The following is a 17,293-nucleotide window of genomic DNA, read 5'->3' on the forward strand; positions in this document are numbered from 1 at the left end:
GACATTGTCAGTCACACAAAACAGCTAGTTTTATGTTTGTTATTATAGATAGGGTCAAAGGCAATAGACTATTTAAACAAGGTTGGCATTCCATACTTACTAGTAAGGAAAGGAAATAGATCATTAAACTGGGAGCTTTATTTCATCCGGGGCTCAATGACAAGTTATGAAGTAAATCTACTTACAAACAATCTAGTATAATATTTAGTTTATTTATTATACTGATATTTATAATCGGCATGTATATGATTTAAATATATAGCCATATTTATAGTTTTTGTATTGTGTTTGATTTTGAATTTGAATTTTGTAATGAAACAATTAGGGAAGTGATGTCATAATTGCTGTACTTGATACTATAAAAATCAGCTTTGAAATTGGAAAGTTACACTGAAGAAGGCTTTTTGCCAAAACCGGTCTATATGTGGTGTATGTAGAATTGGAAGATGAAATAAATATATTTTTTCTATGGAATCCTCAGGTGCTGGCTGTATTTTTGTTTAACTTTTGAACATGTGCGGTTGCCTTGCACCAGTCGTATCTGCTAGCTACTTTGGGTGGGTGTGTATACTGTTTTTCCACCATAGTACCCCGAGTACATGCCCCAAGGTCCACTGTATGAGAACTGCTGTCACCATCAACCATACAGGTAAATGATTACACTATCCAGCCCAATGATGAATGTGCTGTGTGCAAAAACTCTGTAATAGTAAGGACTAACTGACAAGGTAGTTAGCACTGTTAAACCCAGGTCTGTCAAATGTGTCTAAGACTGTATGTGTTTGTCAATGTGTATATGACAGTATGTCATACTATGTATTGTTCATTAACACCCAGTACATCCCCCATTACCATACTGTACAAGGCCTGGTGATGTTCTTCACTTAAGAAGAAACACAGGACACACCTCACCCTAAAAGCTCTGTGGTGTGTACAATTAAAGCCAAACACATTAGTAACAATAAGTACCTAGGTAGGGGTTCTACTTTTAGTGTTGCCAAGTAAGTGTGTGTGTATGTGAAGGGATCTACTTCAGTTTGCAGAAGATATATGTCCCAGAAGATCATTTGTCTGAGAACTAACTGGCAAAAGGTAACATTTCAAAGCAATCATCTTGTGGAAATTCATTCCATCAAAACTAGTAGTGGATGTGTAAATGCCCTCTTCCCCTCTATACAGCTGTACAATGATACTGGAGTTGGTATATATAATTGGGTGTGGTTGTTGTGGGCACAGGCACCCACATTGGGGTTATTATGCGTATCCCCCCGCTTAGTTTGCTGTTATACTGTACAGTATATGTTAACAGGTTAAGTAGTTGTTAATCGCACTATGTGTGGTTCTACATCACCCAACACCCTACAAAGTGGAGGGCTGTGTCACCCACACCAGCACACATATGTTTACCAACTCCAGGATTGCACTACATTGGGGAAGAGGACATATACCCTGCCAGTACCATTATCAATTACATTAAATTGGCAAACTGATTATTTACTGATGTGATGTTTTGGCAATTTGGTCTTTGTGGCATTACATAGGCCAAAATGAGTTCACTGCAAAATGAAGTACATCCATATGAACAGTATTCTCTGTGTATTGCATCAACACCAAAGCCTCTGTGTGTGTGTTATTTACAAACATTTTGTGTGTGCCACCCAGTACACTTACCATTGTCCACTGTAGAAGAGCTGCTTACATCAGCCACCATGCGCTCACCTGTATACTCCCCTCAGACCTATCAGCCATGTGGCACACGCAGTAACTGTTATACAGACCTGTTACTTGTTTTCAGCTGTACCTGAGATATGACACAATGTGTCACCGCAGTGCCACACCCCTTGTAGGAAAGCACAGCAGAGCAACATCCTGGTGACACATAGACACCTAGAACACAAACAGAATACATTATTGGGACCACAATCAGTCACTGTTAATGACAGCTATAATGCATCATGGCTGGACAACTACACACCCTGAAGTGTAAGTATTAATCATTCCAGCTGATCACAAGTTAAACAGCATTACATTGCTAAACTATAGCACATTCACCCTGTGCATCAAAACCATATTAGCATGTCCCTGCATCGATGGTATGGATAACAGGGATGTGGCACAGGTATCATCATGTGCACAGGTTATGTTATGGGTTTGCCTAAGGCCTATGCTGAGCTGTTTGGTTGGCATCATGTGTGTGGGTTAGGGTGTTCTTTATTAAATGGGTTGTGCAGACATGGTGTGTATAGGTTAGGTATGGAGGTGCCTAGCTGTGTTGGTGATGTGTGTGTGTGTATAATTTCCAGGGGAAGTTTTTAAATTAAAGCACTTAACTACTGGTAATAAATTGTGGTTTTACATTTCCTTTGGTTCTGGTTCCTCTGGAAGTTATTTTCAACAGTGTTCTTAGTTTGTTCCTGTTATGTGTATGTGTGCGTGTATGTATGCGCACATTTCTGCCATGTGGCTGCCCTATACAGGAGTTTGTTTGACAGCTGCAAACCATACATGGCAGGGTTTACAGTTCTCCATGTCCAGCCATGGTCACAGGAACTGTGCCTGCCAGGGGTTGCACGGGCACTACCAGGCAGAAGCCCAGATATGTTACTCTCCCCTGATGATGACAATTGTTCGCTGGATCTGTATCCCTGTTGGGACCAGCCAGGACCATGTGCACATGGCCTGCTTCATTGTGGTGTGGACAACCCCCCCCTCTGCAGTGCTGGTGCTGGTACTGCCACTACAGGAGCAGCCGTGAGTTGTTGCATGTCCACATAGACCTGCAACTGTTGGTGTTGCTGACCAACGTCCACATGGCCAACACCCTACTCCCACCACATGCTTTACCAGAGACACCTCATGGTCGAGGATTCCTGCCATCTCACCCAACCATCTATCCATGACCTCTGCAAAATAACGGTGGGCACCTGCAAGGTCACGGATGTTGTCACATACAGCAGGAAGAATAGCCCTCTGGAGCCTCAGACTATCTCTGGTGTAATGTTCCATATGTGCCAGTGCCTCCAGGATGGCCCAAAACATGCTTCTGGTGACACGTGCTGTGGCACTTCTGCCAGGAGCATGATAGCCAGCAGCCCTCCTACAAGCACCCTTGTGCATCTGCCTGTGTGGTACCTCGCTCATCATCTGGCTATGGCTGCTGTGTACAGACACAATTGCCATAGTCACCACACTTTCCTGTCCCAAGCTAACACCCGCTAACTGTCCGTCATCTATGGCCACTGGTGATGGGGTATGTATGGGCATTGTGACTGCATGCATGGATGGGGTGGATAAAAGTGGGATGTCATCCAATGGCACAGATTCAGCCCCTGACAACCCTGCCTGTGCCTCATTATGCCTATCATCATTGGCAGAGTCTGTATGGGCACTAACATCAGTTTGCCTGCAGGAGGGACCCTGACCTACCTCACCACCTGTGAGGGGCAGACAAGAAATGTAAATTAAGACCTGTACATTATGGTTTACTTCTACACACATGCACACTTACAGGTGTGGTGGCACAAACATATTGCACAGAACTCAGTGCCCAACAATTGACCTGCATGACATATGGCACTCAGTATCAGGCAGTGCAGCCATTCTAAATCCTGGTTACAAACAATATACATATGTGGAATGCTGGAGTCATGTTAGTAGGTGATACCCCTTCCCTTGGGCTACATTAATGCTGTGCACCTGTACAGCACACCAGTATGCACTGTACACCATACCTCACACCTATACAAATCATTGCTGAATGTGTTAGATGTGTAGCAGTTATGTTTGCTCTGTTCTTCACAACCCCTATGTGTTTGTCTGACACATGACTGGGATGATATGAGGATGAATGTCACTAATGAATGACTGGCATGTGATTCCCAGACCTCATCATCATCAGTTGATGTATGTGCAATAACATCTGTGTACACTGATGACCTTCCAAGCCTCATGTGGATTTCAAGAGAGCACACACCCCTGTTGACATGGCAGCCTCTTCTATGAAGTGCAATGGGGCCACATTACTGCAGTCAAAAAACATTACACACATCTGATATGTGCAATATGACCTATGCAATCTAATCCTGAGTCAGATGACTGTCAGTCATGAAGATGCTGACTGAGATGCATACCATATTGGGGGTGCGTAACTGTGCACACCCTTAAACCAATGGTTTGTTGGAGCACCTACTTACTGAAATACAGCAGTCACTATTCCTGGAAGGGGCGCAGTAGCATGGCACATCCTTGCCTTTGCTTAATTAGGTCCATCTTCCCTACAAAGGTACCACAACTCTGCCAGATTGCAAGGCTAGCTCATGTGCACAGCCAGGGGAAGTCACACAGGGACTTCAGTATTGCTGTGGAGTGTGTGTTATGTGTGGGCCAATTCTTAACCTTCATTGTGTCAAGATATGGCCATTCATAGATAGCTTTGGATGTATGCTTCAGTTCACTGTTGTATTTGAAGCTGACACCCCTCCACATCCTCAGCCTTATTGCAGATGCCTGACAACTGTGGGCTACACATGAGTGTTAGTTTGTAGTGTTACACATTCACTCCCCCATGTCTACAGGCCTACTTTCAGGTAATGAATAGCAACTGTAAAGGTGTACACTGGCACCAGCAACTTTCAAGTTGGGGATGGTGGCCCTGATGTGATGTGAGCTGCTGCTTGTGCACCTTATGTAACCTTAGGACCACTGTCTGTAGGTTTGAACCTTGGTCTCATAGGTTCATAGGTGCATACTAGGCTATTTGCCCTAGGGCATTTATAAGCCTAGCCAGAATGTGTTTGGCTTTCGCCACCCGTTTTAAATTAATTTTGCTATGCCCTTTTTTGAGGTTAGTATACTGTGCCTCTGTTTAACAGTGACACAGAAGTGATACCTGGGGTAAACCTACAATCTCCCATCCCCTCATCAAGATTCCTCTTGAAGAGAGTCAATGAGGGACTCTGCCTAACCTGGACTGGGATTTTATTCCAGAGTGAAGGGAGCCTCTGGGTTATGAATCTGTCCCTCCAGCATGTCCTATTTATTTCAGTGCTGAGGTTCAAGTCTCTTGAGCGTGTAGCTCGATGGGATTTGGATTTTCTGAGGTGCAGCATGTCCATTAATTCCGGGTTGGACATGGCATTATACGTCAGGCACAGATCGCCTCTGAGCAGGCGGTATGCCACTGAGTAGAGCTGGAGTTTCTTTAACCGGGCAGCATATGGCATCTGTTTGAGTCCTTTGATCCTCTTGGTGAGGTACTTTTGGGGTCTTTCCAGTTGCTGCAGGTGTCTGGTAAGGTACATCCCAAAAGGGGCATTGTACTCAATTATGGGCCTGATGAGGGATGAGTAAAGAGGCACGATGACCTCCCCTGATCTAGATGTGAATCCCTTCATGATTAGGTGGGCTATATAAAATGTTTTTCTAACCACTTTGGCCACATGGTTGTCAAATGAGAGATTGTTATCAACTTGGGTCCCCAGGTCCCTAATTACTTCTTCTGTACTTAATGGATTACCACCTATGTGGTAATTTGTGGGCACTTTGTTTTTGCCAAAGGGGTTGACTGTACACTTTTTGGCGTTTAGCTTGAGGCCATGGCTCTGGCACCAGTTGTCTGTTTCTATGAGGCCCTTTTGGAGGATGCTTGTGTCGGCTGGAGAGTCGATTATGGAGCCCAGTTTGCAGTCATCTGTGAACTTGGTCAGCCACAGTCCTTCCGTGTTGGCCTGTACCCCCGAGAAATATATACCGAACAAGAGAGGTCCCAGGACTGAGCCTTGTGGGATGCCACTTGTAACTGGTTTGGAGGCTGACATGGCTCCAGCAATTCTAACCATGTGGGTTCTGTCCTTGAGCCAGTTTGCAACCCATCTAGTGACACAGGGGTTTATATTTAAGCTGGTGAGCTTATCTATAATGCCCGAGTGGGGTATTGTATCGAAGGCTTTTGCGAGGTCCAGGTAGGCTGTGTGGACCATCTTCCCCTCGTCAATGGCCTTGGTGACTGTTTCAAAGAAATCAACCAGGTTTAAGAGGCAGGATCTGCCCTTAACAAAGCCGAACTGGGTAGGATCCAGTGTCTGTAGGTCCCCAATATTTTTATTTATGAGGTCCATGATGATCCTTTCCATAGCTTTGCAGACCAAGCTAGTCAGGCTTATGGGGCGATAGTTTCCAGGATCCGTTGAGGCACCACCTTTGTGGAGAGGGACCACAGTTGCTGTACGACACTCTTTGGGTACATATCCTGTAGTAAGGCTGAGATTGAACAGTAGTTTTATGTTTGGGTTTAGCTAATGTGTAATGTCACCATTACACATTGCAACATATGCCTTTGGAAGGCCTGGGGTCATACCTTTGCTACCTGTATGGAGGTCTGGATGATGTTTCTTGTGGGATAAATCTCCCATCTACTTACCCTAACCCATAGGGCACACTTATGCAGACTTCATGCAATTGTTGATGCATGTAATACACAGGCCAGGCAGGACTTGCAAGACATTTGTGCAACTGCCTCAGTGTTGTTGCATGTATCTGGGTAGCCTCCCTGACCAGTTTATACTATGTATTGTCATCTGTACTGGATGGTCATCTATGTCTTGTCAACATCACTGTTGTTCCACATTTAATTAACCTCTAGATGACTGTCTGCACTTTTTGCCATGGGATAAACCTCCCATCTTCTTACCCTAACCCATAGGGCACACTTGTGCAGACTCCATGCAATTGTTGATGCATGTAATACACAGGCAGGACTTGCAAGACATTTGTGCAACTGCCTCAATGTTGCTGCATGTATCTTGGTAGCCTCCCTGACCAGTTTATACTATGTATTGTCATCTGTACTGGATGGCCATCTATGTCTTGTCAACATCACTGTTGTTCCACATTTAATTAACCTCTAGATGACTGTCTGCACTGTTTGCCATGGAATATACAATAGTGAGGTAATGCTATTTTACCCTACTCCTGACTACTTCCTTTCAGATATGGGATCCATGTCATGCCTTGGAAGATGTCTGCAAGCCATGGCTGCCTGTGTTGCAGGCAGCTGGCCAATTGTCTTGGACAGCAGACCATTACATGGTGTGACATAGAGGCCTGTACTTGATGGCAGGTGTGTACTGCGCGAGTGAATGCTGTCAGTACATCACAAGCTGCCTCCACAATATGTTAATTGGAATGTGTGCACACGTATACTTCCAGTGTATTGTAATGTTTGTACACTCCATATTTGTTGTCCTAACAAAGGATTCTATTTTATACATTAATTCCACATTTTAGGTGAACATTACGGGTTGTAAAAGGTGTGGAATGTGTCATTGTGCTCTGTCATTGTATATATCAGGAACAGTTGACACCATCATAGGGGTGTGTACACTGTTGTATCGACTGTATGAGGGTTATGTTTCATACATGTCCCTACTGTAGGTCATTTGTCCCACCATTTGGCTTGGTTCTGTCCACACATCTTGCACTGATGGGATGTGAGGTATACTGCAGGACTCCTACCTACCCTTCACCATGGTGGTCACTGTGATGCTGTGCAGTTAACACCAAGAAAACTGAACATGTACAACACACATTATAGGTAAGTTTGATAAATGTGTACAGAGCATATAGCATGGCCTTAACATGGCTGGTGTATTGGCAAACATAAACACAATAACCCCATACTCACCAGCCACAAGCTGCTGCCCCAGTTGTATACCTGAGGGACCTACATAGTTGTGGGAGAAAGGTAATTTCAGTAGCCACTCATGTGGCATTGCTACAGGGTGGAAGCAGCATTTTAGAACATTAGCAGAACAAACAGCAATACTACAGAATATGCAGCCCAATACCATAGATGTGCACATCTGTGCATTACTAAACTCCAGCTACAGACTATCTTCTCTGATATATGCATGCAGATTCTCTACAGATAGAAATGTAGAATCAACACTCTTTTAGTTATGAACAAAAATGTAGAACACAGCTTTGCGGTCAGCAGGACTTGTTTCACCACTCTTCTAGCTATGTGCACTGTGGACTTACTTGCACACTCCTCAGACATTGATTGTGTGCCACCCATCTCAGCAATGCTGGGTTCTGCTTCATGGTGGGTGTGCTGGGTGGGTGCAATAAGACCAAGGCTGGCAAGGAGCTGTTCCATACGTGTCAATGGGGGCTAGATAGCTTCAACTCCACTGGTGGCTATCTGCTTCCTTGCTACAGCAGCTGCTCGGTTCCATGCATGATGCAAAATGTCACTGGCACTATAACGGACCCAAACATAATGCCGGTTCTGTTGTCCAGCATCATTCACCCTGTGGACCAGTTCTTCCCACAGGGCTGTTTGGTCACGTACGGCTTCTGTGCCATGCCTGAACAGGACATCATAGTGCTGTATTAGATACTGAATGATTACATCATTTTCCAATAAAGTAAAGGCTGGTAGCCTTTCTCGTGGCATGGTAGCTGGAAGACATAAACAGGAGAAAAGATTACATGACCTCATATGGTTGTCTGCTTGCACATCAACACAGAATATTACTTGACAATATTACAAACTACAACCTAACCCTATAATCAGCTGTCATTACACTCCTGGCCCTGACCTATCGTATTCCACCCAATATTGCACAGTTAACTGCATAATCCTCTATTCTCCATTCATTTCTGTGTATAGGGATGACAGTGGCCATCGTCCATGTGGATGGTGTGTGGATAGTGGCAAGTCTGTGTTTGACTGTACTATTACTCTAGCTGCAACATACATATTTAAGTGGATTGCACATTAGCCTCTGACACCACTGTGATAACTTAGAAGATGTCCAACAGTCATAGCTACACTATTAGGTTACGTTGTCATTTCTGGAAGACTTGCCACTGGTTTAGCTGACATAGGTGAAATATATGTGTGTGTGTCTACAGATATCTGTCACAAATGTGCTTATTGTCCAACAGAACACTGTACAGTTGAATGTTATTAATTCAAGATATCACATGCAGTTCGGCACACATGTCTACAGCAGTATTGTACTAGCCACATGCCCTATATATCTCTCTTAGCTTTCCAAGGCAAACATAAATCCTACTCATATTCACAGGTAACATATGGATATGGACAACATCTCATTAACTAGCCTAGCAGTGGCACAGTCGCAACTGTCTGGCAGACACTCTAGTGGTAGGCAAATGTGAGCTGTCCTTTCCTAGAGTGAGTCAGGCTCCTGGGCTGTGATACCACCTCTCAATCTCTAAGAGCCTCACATGTGGACAAAACCTAATGGGGGGTAAATAGGGACATCTCATACATATTCCTGTTACAGAGTTATGAAGTTTTAGCATAATACATTTTGCATTACTGTGACCGTTTGTAAAGATGTGTAGTCTTACACTCAAATGTTTGTCATTACTTCATGACTTCAGTCCTCAGCTATTTGTCAGATGGGTAGAGATGTCAAGAGGAACAGGCATAGTCTGATTTCAAAATATGGACATTCTGTGAAGATTTGTACAGTTGACAGGTATGGCTGTGATGTCTCCCACTGCAGACAGAGCCAGATGCTATGGCCATAGCAGTTGTACAGCAGGAACAAGTTCTGCTGCCACATATACATTTTTCAAACTCAGCTGTCCCATTATAACAGACCACGTAATACATTAAATTACATGCTTAATTGTTTCACATACCTTTTTTTTTTTTTTTGAGGGGAGGGTTGTATATTGAAACCTAAGTGTTTTGGTTTGGTTGTTGTCTCGCTTTGTGTCATTTTCTCTCTCTCTCTCTGTAGTACAGGGATTGAGTGGGTTTGATTAAATGACATCATGGCTTTTGTAAGTGATGGTCATGACCAGGTGATGGCCTATGCACCAATCGGTGTTCCCCACTTGCTAATTGCATGCAGAGCAGCTGTGTAGTTCTTCCAATAGCCAATGGCATGGCAGCCCACTCCTACAAATGTGTACTTCCTGTGGTCATTGTCCCTTTACCTTGCCTGTAAGGAACACATCCTTTCCGTGTGTGGGCAGCAGTGTTACAGACAGGTGAGAATATCTCTTACAACACGACTTGTGGACATAGGGCAACTACAGGTTTATGTAAAGTTCCAGACATAGGGACAGAGTGTGAATATTTATTTATTTATTATTTATTGTTTGTTAACCGGGTTAGTCCAGCTGGTCTAGTGGCCCATTTTCAGTGGAGACCCGAGGAGAAAAGCTCCAATACATATATAAAGTATATACAATATAAAGTAAATAGGTTTACATCATTATAGTATATCTAAGTATACAGAATATGCATCATTATATGATGTAAGTTCAAACAGTTCAAACAGTTGTGAGTTTACAAAGGCAGAATTACAGAGACTTGCCAAATTTTATAATAGATAAAGTGAGTAGCATGAGTCAATATTAGTCTGTACAGGAGTAACAGTTTTACAAGTAATATATACACGCTGGTTTGCAATTAGAGCTTTTCAGATTGAGAATATGAGTAAGGTAGGCCAGAGGCAAGTATGCAAAAGATTTTTGGAAAGATGTTCTGAGCAAGATCTATAAGGTTTGTTAAAGATGGTAAAGAAGTGATGATTTTAGGTGTGGAGTTAGTAGTGTGGGTGTTTTTAAGTGGAAGCATGCGAAGGACATTCCCATTTGGAGGAGAGATGGGAGAGAAGCCTGGATTTGAAGTTGTTCTGGTTATGTAGATTATGTAGTGGTGTGGGGAGACTGTTCCATAGCTTGGCTATGGTGTGGGATAGTAATAGTTTGCCAGGAGGGAGGATGGGTTTGTATATATGTAGGAGGTTTTGGCCTTTGGATCTCAGGGTGCGGGTAGGTGTATAGGGTATTAGAGATTTCGCCAGAGAGGGGCATTCTGTTGGTTTAAAGATGAGTTTGTGGGCTGTTGTAAGTTGTAGGTCCTTTAGGTGGTTGTGGAGTTCTAGCCAGTTTAGGGTGTGTAGGGAGTGACAGTGATGGGAAGAGTTCTTAGAATTGGTTGCAAATTTGCAGATTTTGTTGTAACCGGATTCGAGTTTAGAAAGAAGGCCAAGTTGTAAGTTGGAGATAGGGGAGCACCATACAAGAGAGAGGGGAGAAGGAATGTAGATGCAAGGGTATGTCGAGAGGATGGAGTAAGGTAGTAGTTATGTCTGTAGAGGAGACCGATTTTCTGGTGGGTTTTTTTGATTGTTGAGAGGATGTGGGAGTCAAATTTTAGGTTTTCATTGATGGTAATTCCAAGTAGCTTGGTACGAGGAACTATTTCTAGAGGGGTGTCATTGTGACTTTTGATGGAAAATTGGGCCTTGTAGAACTGGGAGGTTTTGGTGGGAGTGAATATCATAAGTTTTGTTTTGTTGGCATTTAGGGCCAGGTGATGAGATTGCATCCATGTTTCAGTTTTGGAGAAAGCTGTTTGGGTATAGAGTAGAAGTTTGGAGGAGTAGGAGGCTGAGCAGATGATAGTCAAGTCATCTGCGTATTGGATGATTGAGGCTTCAGGGATAGAGAGGTGGAAGTTGTTAATGAATAATTTGAAGAGGAGGGGGCCAAGTACTGATCCTTAGGGAACTCCTGTGGGTGTAGGTAAGAAAGGGGAGGTTGATTCTTTCCATTAAACAGCCTGTTGGTGCATGGAAAGGAAGCTGGTGAACCAGTCAAAGGTTGAGGGAGATAGATGCAACTGTGAGAGCTGGGACAGGAGAAGGGAATGGGAGATTGTGTTGAATGCCTTTGAGAGGTCAAGAAATAGAGAAGATACATATTTGCCACTTTCATGGGCTAGGTTGACTGTTTCAAGGAAGGAAAGGAGGGCTGTCATGGTGCTGTGGCCAGGGCGGAAGCCGTGCTGGGTGGGAGAGAGAAGTTTGTGCTGGATTAGGTAGGGCATGAGCTGGGAGTGGATGGTTTTCTCTAGAATTTTAGAGAGGGGAGAGAGTATAGCTATGGGTCTGAAGCTGGTTGTGTCTGTGTTCTTACCGCCTTTGTGGAGGGGAATTATGAATGCATGACGCCAGATGGTTGGTACATAGGATTCCTGAATGTATCTATTTATGAGGATGGAAATGGGATAGGCTATAGAGTTGGCAGAGATTTGAAGAAAATTTGCTGGAAGGTTGTCAGGGGCATTGTGGCATGGTTTTATAGGTTCATAGGTTCATACTAGGCTATCTGCCCTAGGGCATTTATAAGTGTAGCCAGAGTGTGTTTGGCTTTCGCCACCCATTTTAAATTAATTTTGCTATGCCCTTTTTCGAGGTTAGTGTACTGTGCCTCTGTCTAACAGTGACACAGAAGTGATACCGGGGGTAAACCTACGATCTCCCATCCACTCATCAAGATTCCTCTTGAAGAGAGTCAATGAGGGACTCTGCCTAACCTGGACTGGGATTTTATTCCAGAGTGAAGGGAGCCTCTGGGTTATGAATCTGTCCCTCCAGCATGTCCTATTTATTTCAGTGCTGAGGTTCAAGTCTCTCGAGTGCGTAGCTCGATGGGATTTGGATTTTCTGAGGTGCAGCATGTCCATTAATTCCGGGTTGGACATGGCTTTATACGTCAGGCACAGATCGCCTCTGAGCAGGCGGTATGCCACTGAGTAGAGCTGGAGTTTCTTTAACCGGGCAGCATATGACATCTGTTTGAGCTCTTTGATCCTCTTGGTGAGATACTTTTGGGGTCTTTCCAGTTGCTGCAGGTGTCTGGTAAGGTACATCCCAAAAGGGGCATTGTACTCAATTATGGGCCTGATGAGGGATGAGTAAAGAGGCACGATGACATCCCCTGATCTAGATGCGAATCCCTTCATGATTAGGTGGGCTATATAAAATGTTTTTCTAACCACTTTGGCCATGTGGTTGTCAAATGAGAGATTGCTATCAACTTGGGTCCCCAGGTCCCTAATTACTTCTTCTGTACTTAATGGATTACCACCTATGTGGTAATTTGTGGGCACTTTGTTTTTGCCAAAGGGGATGACTATACACTTTTTGGCATTTAGCTTGAGGCCATGGCTCTGGCACCAGTTGTCTGTTTCTATGAGGCCCTTTTGGAGGATGCTTGTGTTGGCTGAAGTGTGGATTAGGGCGCCCAGTTTGCAGTCATCTGTGAACTTGGTCAGCCACATTCCTTCCGTGTTGGCCTGTACCTCCGATAAGTATATACCCAACAAGAGAGGTCCCAGGACTGAGCCTTGTGGGATGCCACTTGTAACTGGTTTGGAGGATGACATGGCTCCAGCAATTCTAACCATGTGGGTTCTGTCCTTGAGCCAGTTTGCAACCCATCTAGTGACATAGGGGTTTATATATAAGCTGGTGAGCTTATCTATAATGCCTGAGTGGGGTATTGTATTGAAGGCTTTTGCGAGGTCCAGGTAGGCTGTGTGGACCACCTTCCCCTTGTCAATGGCCTTGGTGACTGTTTCAAAGAAATCAACCAGGTTTAAGAGGCAGGATCTGCCCTTAACAAAGCCGAACTGGGTAGGATCCAGTGTCTGTAGGTCCTCAATATCTTTATTTATGAGGTCCATGATGTTCCTTTCTATAGCTTTGCAGACCAAGCTAGTCAGGCTTATGGGGCGATAGATTCCAGGATCCGTTGAGGCACCACCTTTGTGGAGAGGGACCACTATTGCTGTACGCCACTCTTTGGGTACATATCCTGTAGTAAGGCTGAGACTGAACAGTAGTTTTATGTTTGGGTTTAGCTCTTCTTGGAGTTCATGTAGGATGCAGCCCGGGACACCATCTGGTCGCATTGATGCTGTGTTTTTTGCTTTGGAGAGGACGGCTCTTACCTGAGCATCTGAGATGTCAGGGGGGCAGCACTCTGTTGGGATAGATATTTGCCCTTTTGGTGGGGGGGGGGAGTTTGCGCTGAACCTGTCAGCTAGGATGTTGGCAATGTCTTTGGATTTGGTGTATTTTTTGTCATTTTGGACTAATTCTGAGCATATCTGGGAATTCCCACCCAGGTTCCTAACATAACTAAAGAAAGACTTGTGATTATCCTTAGTGTCCTGTGCAATTTTTCTCTCGAAGCTGGCCTTAGACGATTTTATGAGTGCCCGTAGTTTTTTGCTAATACTGATCATAGATGCTTTCCCTTTTTGGGATTTTGCTCTATCATGTAGTAGCTTCCTCCTTCTATTGTATAGTTTGTTTATGGCTGGGGTCCACCAGACAGGACATCTGCCTTTGGAGGATTGGGTCTTGGTTTTATTTGGGATTGCATGATCCATGCATTCCTGAAGGTGTTCATAGAATGCGTTTATAAAGGATTCTCTGGTCTGGGCCTTATTTTCCACAGGCCCGGGGGCTTTGAAGGATTCCACCTCGGTTTTGAGGAGTGTGAAATTTGCTTTAGAGAAGTTTTTCACTGTGGTTTTCTGAGTAGGGGGCGGGGTCGGGATGTGAATATCCAGTGAGATTAGTTTATGGTCTGATCTTACCAGTGAGGGATACACTTCTGGTCTGGAGCATAGAGTCCCCATGTTGGTGATGATTAGGTCCAGTATGTTTTCCCCTCTTGTGGGAGTGGTAACAAGTTGTTCCATAGCATTTGAGTTTATAAATTCTAGCAACCTTTGGGCTAGGGTGTTGGAGCTAGAGTAATGCTCCCAGTCTATGTTTGGGTAGTTGAAGTCGCCCAATATAATGGTGTTTGGAGAGACCTTCATATTTTCCAGTGTTCTCAGGAAGGCCGAGTGGGGTTCCTGGGTTTGGGAGGGTGGTCTGTAGCAGGCTATAAACTGGAAGGCAGTTTTACCCACTGTTAGTTGCACATGGAAACTCTCTGATGCTTCATGCTGTGCCACCAACCTGGAGTTGTGGGTATCTTTGACGAATATTGATACTCCCCCTCCTTTTGTGGTTCGGTCCAAGTTTTGGGGCCGAAAAGTATGGTATGAGGTATAACCTGGTAGTGCTGGGGTGCTCTCGGGAGCCTTGAACCAGGTTTCTGTTACTGCACAGATATCGATGTTCTCCATGCTAAGGAGAGTTTCGAGTGCATGCATCTTGAGGTTTAGAATTCTGGCATTGAGTAGCATTACTCTTAGTTTCTTATCCCTTGTGATACCTATGGAGGTGGGTTTGTCTTTTGAGCCTTGCCTAAAAAGGCACTATGGGGGTAGCAAGAGCCTTTGCCAATATCCAAAAGCCCACGGGTGACAGGTGCAAGCCATCCCTAGCGAAGCAGCGTGGCTTGTCGAGCATGTCATCCCAGGCTGACAGGCATTGGATCCCCTTTGAATGACACCAATACTTAAGCCAATTGTTGAAATTGATCATCTTGTCTTCATATTGTGGCATCATTCTTGGTGAGGGTAAGATGTTACTCAAGGTCAGGGTCATACCGGCCTGGGCTATATGCTCAGAGAGCTGCTTTATGTCTCTTTTCATGTAGTCCAGGGAGGTACGTCTCAGGTCATTCATACCAGCATGGACAATGACTGAGTCATATTTGTACTTGCCTTGGAGGACCTGAGTGCTTGTGTTATGTGGCGGATCCTAGCGCCCGACAGGCAGCTCACCGTGACCTTCTCCTTGTTCAGCCTGGTGAGCGGGACGTCAGTGTGCCTGACAATAGAGTCACCTACTACAAGTGTATCAGGTGTGTTGTTTAGCCTTAAGGGCTATGACTGTTTGGTACACTGGCTTTGTGAGCTATGTGTTGCACATGTTTTGTTTTGGGGTAGCGGTTGCTTGGGCGTCTGCTTTGGAGGTGTCTGCTGCTTAGGCAGATTTTTATTTAGAGCCTCCAAGTATGTTTTTGTGTGTTTATGTGTTTGGTTTGCTGTCGTGGTAGGTCTATGTGAGACTGGAATTGTAGTGAGTGTGGTTACCTTCTCTTCTTGACTGGTCACGCCAGTACTGAGTTGAGAGAGCTTAGCCTCCAGTTTGGCTATATGGTTGCATCTTTCACATGTGTTGGAATTTGTTGGGAGGAGGAGAGGTTTGTCTGTGTACATGAGGCAGTTGTAACATTGCTTCAAGATTTCCAGATTCACCAGCTGGACCGGAGAGGAGATTGACAACTGACCTTTGGACATGCTAGAATAGCATTGGGAATTCCTTTATAATTGAAAAAAGGGTCAATGGGGAACAAGGCACTCAAGGGGAGTTTGTGAGGGTGTAGTGCTTTTAATTTTTTAGTGCTGACTTAGTGAGCAAGTGCCAGGTAACTTAAATGCAATGTGTTACAGGTAACTTAAATGCAAAAACGACAAACAGTAACTTTCTTTCAAGTGAAACAAAGAAATAAGTACAGTAAGCAATGCAGATATCACTAGGGATCCACAGAAGCACTGAAAAGCCACGTTTTAGGTGGAATTAGCATTTCAGGGAAATAACAAGCAAACAAACAACAAGCATACAAACAAAGCTAGATTCAGCAGGCCTGGATATAGTCTATGCTACAGCAAACAAGGTGTACCAATTTCAGTAAGAAACAGTTCAAATATGCAGGCACTATAAGCCTTTAACCAGAAATTCCCAGCTCAGAAGGGCAGAGTCCAGCCTCTCCTCCCACAAGAGTGCAGACCACAAACCTTCTTAATGTAAAATAACTGGCCTGAAGCCCAAGTGCTTAAACCAGAGCTAATACACTTTTAGAATAACAGACACTGAGCCCTCAGTCAGCAGTTCCCAAATTAGAAGGATGTAAGCTACCTGTCCTGCCACCACAGTGCAGGCCACAAACCTTCCTAATGTAAAACAACTGGTCTGAAGCCCAGGTGCTTAATCCAAAAGACTTAGAATGATAGCTGCACTTTAATCAAGTTACTACCAAGCAGTAATAAATACAATTGAATACTTTAAAGAATGCCTGGATTAGTGCTCAAGTTATACAAACAAAGCTAGATTCAGCATGCCTGGATCTAGTCTATGCTACAGCAAACAAGGTGTACCAATTTCAGTAAGAAGCAGTTCAAATATGCAGGCACTATAAGCCTTTAACCAGAAATTCCCAGCTTAGAAGGGCAGCGTCCAGCCTCTCCTCCCACAAGAGTGCAGACCACGAACCCTCTTAATGTAAAATAACTGGCCTGAAGCCCATGTGCTTAAACCAGAATTAATACACTTTTAGAATAACAGACACTGAGCCCTCAATCAGCAGTTCCCAACTTAGAAGGATGTAAGCTACCTGTTCTGCCACTACAGTGCAGACCACAAACCTTCTTAATGTAAAACAACTATTCTGAAGCCCAAGTGCTTAAACTAAAAGGCTTAGAATGAGTTACACCAAGCAGTAATAAATACAATTGAGTACTTTTAAGATGACACAAAAGCAAAATAAA

This window comes from Protopterus annectens, chromosome 7.part1 (genome assembly GCF_019279795.1).
Source record: "Protopterus annectens isolate FY-2018-M chromosome 7.part1, PAN1.0, whole genome shotgun sequence".
NCBI classification, from domain to species: Eukaryota; Metazoa; Chordata; order Ceratodontiformes; family Protopteridae; genus Protopterus; species Protopterus annectens.